Here is a 5091-nt window from a genome sequence, read left to right on the forward strand (position 1 = left end):
TTCATTTATCGGCAAGACACTACTAGAAAAAGTAGAATAGACATCGCCTCTTAGACATCGGGTGCTCCTAGAGCCGATGTAAAAGGTTTTTTAGTCATCGTTTTTAATCAACCGATGTCTTTTGTTAATATAGACATCAACTTTTTAGCCCAACCGATGTTGTAAGTCTGTTTTAAAAAATAATTCAGCGCGCCTCTTCTATTTCCCCCCTTAGCCAAATATTTCATTCCCTCTTAAAAATTCCCCCAATTTTTACTTCAAATTTTTTAAGTATCCAAATCTCCCCATCCCTTATCTAAAAACATAAAACAAAAATAAAAAACACTCATCATCCTCTCTCTCTCTCTCTCTCTCTCTCTCCTCTCTCTACTCTTTTGACCGATGAAGAACAAGAACTGTGTACTCATTGCTGATGAAGATCTACAATCTTCGATTTCGACGAGCATAACTCCCCTAACTCTGCCCTCTACAAGCTTCGAGGTCAAATACCAAAGCTTCAAGGTCAAAACTTCGATTTCAATTTGGGGGTTTCGAGTCCAGAGGTTGAAAATTTTGGAGTCGGGGGTTTAAATAGGCGAGAACCTCAAGAATGACGTTAACTTGAACTGGGTAAGATTTATACAACAAGTTTCAAATTGGGGGGTTTGAATTTAAAACCCTAATTTTTTAATTACTTGAATATTCTTTATTAATTTTTTCTTTATTAATTGCATGGTTTGGATTGAATCTGAATCTTTTTATGAATATTCTTTGTTATGTTTTATAAGTTTTAGTTCTGAGCTAATTAAGTACTTGTAGTCTTTGTGATGTGGGGTTTTAAGTTGCTCGCTGATGCAATTTTCTTTTATTATGTTTATCGGGTGACAGTTTCGGGTTTCGGGGTTGAGGAAAGGGGAAGTTAAAATTGAGCATTTTTATGGGTTGGAGAAGACCAGGTTTATTTTGGCACATGGTTCCAGGATTGTGTGTTTAGCACTTACCAATGACGACAAGTTTCTTGCTACTGCCAGTACTAAGGGGACTTTGGTCAGGGTGTATAATACTTTGGATGGTTTGTTGCTTCAAGAGGTATGATATATGTATTCAATTGCTTGTGGAATTTTAATGCTTTCTTAGCTTGTTGGTGTAGTTATCGTATTTTAAGTTCTAGATATTTGCAGCTTAGAATACATCTGTATTTAGTTTTTAAGTGAGAGACCTAATAATTTAGTTGTTGAGTCTTGGTAACATATATATTGATTGTAATTTATAGGATATAATCAACTAGGAGATTAGGTGTGAATTGCAATTCATTTACACTTCGTGGATAACTAGCAACTTATTACTTATTAGGTGGTTGACTAATGTAAAAGATTGGTGATTCTGCTGCCCAACTTGTGAACATCTGATACGAAGAAATTTCAAGCTTAGAAGTTGCTTCTGTTCTGTTTGGTGCTTCCAATTCTTGTTTTTAGTGATTGTTTAATATTGTGAAGTATCATTTTGAGACTTGCATTGATGATAAACTGAAACATAAGCCTAGTTTTTATTACAATTTTTTATAAAGAGTACAAATTGACACTTATTATTTATGGGGATGTAATCATTACATTATTTCTTTAGGTGATTGATTATAAAACTCAGCAGCACAAGCTCTTCCCTTTGTTGGCTTCTGCCTATGCCTTTAGATTTGCTGGTCAATTGTTAAGTTGGTTGTACAAGGATGTGACAGACACCAATGACTTCTCAATGTTGCCAGAAGCTCATGCATGCACCGCAGGGCTCAAGTCTTTGACCACAAGTGCCACAGCAGTAAGTGAATACTTCTAACTTTTGTTGCTAGCTTACTTGGTTAGAAATTTATATTTTTTGTGTTTGTGTGTGCACAACATAAGTCATGGATGAGCTGATGAGCATTATATAGAGAAAAATGTAATATTTCTTGAGTGGTAGTTCTAAGTTCTTAATTAAATTTGTGAGAGACTTACAGTTTTATGGTTGAAATATAAAGTATTTTTGAATTACTTTTTCTTGAGATGTCATATGTGGAAATATATTTAGTTAGACACATTCATGGTTGATCGATTATCTGATCAAGATTTGTTCATGATCAGGTTTATTGATAAACTGAAAGAACCCATTCATGGGAAATGTATTAAACAAATACTAGAGGTACTTTGTCAGGTCTATGCGCTATCTACACTTCACAAGCACCAGAGCGAGCTTTTTTGCAACTTCCAGCATTACACCAAAGCAGGCAGCACTTGCCTTTACTCAATTGAGACATTTGTATTCCCAGGTTTACATAAATTTTATTCATCATCTTGGTTATGCTAGAAGCAAGCCTATTTACCTAATTAATGAAACTATAATTTGTCATCAGGTCCGATCAAATGTTGTTGCACTCGTCGATTCATTCAACCACACGGACCACTATCTTGGTTCAATTCTTGGATTTTAGTGTTTATCTCGTTGATTGAGCTTCATTTTTGTGAATTGTGTGAAATTTTACGCGATGTGTGTAATAACAATGACAAATCTCTTTTTCTTCCATGTTTTTATCCTTGACTCTCATTTTTCGTTTTTTTATAAATTTTTATTTTAACAGGCAAATGTTTATCATGCTACAAGATCTGATGGTCAGGAATTAGCGATCAAAGTGTACAAAACTTCAGTACTTGTGTCTGTCAAAACTTAATACATCAGTTCTAGTGGACCATTAATATCAGTAAAAACCGATGTTAAATACTACATCAAAAAAATCTTAAAACAAAAAACTGATGTTATTAAGTATTATAGATATCAGTTTGTTACAAATAGACATCTGTTATCAATTAAGAACTGATGTCAAAGGTATTGTTAACATCGGTTTTTGATGAAAACTGTTGTTACTGGTACTAGTAACATCAGTTTATTGGTTAAATTGAAAGATTTTGCTTAGCTCACATATATTTAAATTGATAAAAATACCATATTATGATGATATATGAAGATTAGATATGCATGAGAAATTTAATATCAAGATATAGAAATCGGTTTTAAACAAAGAACTGATGTTATAGGCTATATTTAACATCAGTTTAAAACCGATGTTAAATGGGAGGTCTTTAACATCACCCACGAAGACATCGGATTTTTGCATTCATAGACATCGGTTTTTAGCCGATGTCTATTGACGTTTTTCTAGTAGTGAGAAATGCGCTGATTTCATCAATTGATCGATTACCACCCAAATTACATCACGATTAGACTTGGTCTTAGGTAATCCTACCACAAAATCCATCACGATATGCTCCCATTTCCATTCTGGTATGTCCAGTGGTTGAAGCAATCCACTTGGTCTCTGATGTTCCGCTTTTACTCTTTGACACGTATAACACTTACTTATCCAGTCCACAATTTCCTTTTTCATGTTTGGCCACCAATAACTTTCTTTTAAATCCTTGTACATTTTCGTACTTCCAGGGTGAATCGAAAATCTCGAGTTATGCGCCTCTTGCAAAATTTCATGCTTTAGCTCCACAACATTAGGTATCCAAATACGTGAGTTAACACGATATATTCCTCTTTCATCCTTTTGAGCTTTGATTTCTTCTCCTGACAAATTATCGTTCTCACAGTTCATTACTTGCTCTTGACAACATCGGATCTTTTCCAAAATTTCTGGTTGAAATGACATAGCATACATTGCTTCACCTCCAACTTCTAGAGTCTGCACTTCTATTTCCATCTTTTCGAAATCCTTGATCAATTCCTCTGATGACGTTAACATATTCAATCTTTCCTTGCGACCTAAAGCATCTGCTACCACATTCTCCTTTACAGGATGATAATTTATTACACATTCGTAATCTTTGATCAATTCTAACCATCTTCTTTGTGACGCCCTCCAAACCCGAGTCAGAAGTTTGGGGTCCATAACACATACTCAATATATGAACCTGTATATAAAATATTATTTGCAATGACCCTGCTTTACTTAACCACGGATCGCAACAGGTTAAAGTATGAAAACAAGCCATAACCTTAACTTTTATTACAACGTACCAAATCCCAACTAATTTAATTTACAACTGATATGAAATTATTCTTACAACCTTACTATCTCACTACTGCATTAAGCTCCTGCTAGCTCGATCAATCATAATCTGGAATCCTAGCTCGAACTTTGAATTGGGAAACCTCGCTATCAACCGTATCCTTCTTAACTGTAGAATACATAAAAAGATTCGCAAGAGTGAGCTAACTAGCTCAGAAAGTCATATTATCAATAACTGAGGTTAAACAATAATAAACGAGGTGATTTAAAGGAATCAAGTTTCTTGCTAAACAACCAATAAAATTGGATATTCATTTTAAATTTTTAAAACCAAGGTTAGGCTGCTGATCAGTCACGCACTAACCCCGAGCAAAGCACACAGCACTGCTCTAACTACTGGATCCAAGGCACACATTGGCCTAACTTGACCATCGATATGGTATGACCACAAATCTGGTCTACATAAAGGAAACTATCCAATTTTAAAGCAGTTCAATATGATAAACAGTATAATTCAATAGAACCAGATCATAATCAATAGCAATAAAACATTTGTATAAGAGCATGGTGAAAATTCATGGGTACCAGAAAGGGTATGTCAAAGTATATAAAAGAAATGGCCTCCAGCCTGTAGGATAATCGGGTATTAAATGGATAATGTTTTTACAGGGTTTTAATACTTTGATGTCACAAGGTATGGTTGAGTATAAAAGTTTATGTATGTTTAAACAATTATGTTCCAGTGTTTGGTATATGATGGTTATATATTTGTGGAGTATTATCGTATTTGTGTGGTTTAATATCTGGTAAACCCACAAGAAATGGTTCACAAAGAATACGGCTTACGGCTCAAAGATCAAATGATGTGGCTCAGGTTCAGGGCTGAAGGATTCAAAGTATTTCCAATATAAAACAGAGCTATTTTGAATATTAACAATATGTCACAAGAGAATTTAGAAATATTTGCAATATATCTCGAGAAAGGTTTAGAAGTACTTGCCTTATCATAATCGATTTCAACTTCACTTTGTACTCGTCTAATGACTCCATTCAACAATCACTCGTCTGCTTCT

General features: G+C 34.4%; 1 long non-coding RNA gene across 1 annotated transcript; it reads left to right on the forward strand.

Moving 5' to 3' along the window:
- The first annotated feature begins 398 nt into the window (after positions 1 to 398).
- Positions 399 to 2584, forward strand: LOC141720371 (uncharacterized). The gene is made up of 3 exons (XR_012574280.1): positions 399 to 609; positions 2094 to 2278; positions 2363 to 2584. It is a non-coding gene; the product is annotated as an uncharacterized LOC141720371 (long non-coding RNA).
- Positions 2585 to 5091: the final 2507 nt, after the last annotated feature.

Source organism: Apium graveolens, chromosome 1, assembly GCF_009905375.1.
Source record: "Apium graveolens cultivar Ventura chromosome 1, ASM990537v1, whole genome shotgun sequence".
NCBI lineage: Eukaryota > Viridiplantae > Streptophyta > Magnoliopsida > Apiales > Apiaceae > Apium > Apium graveolens.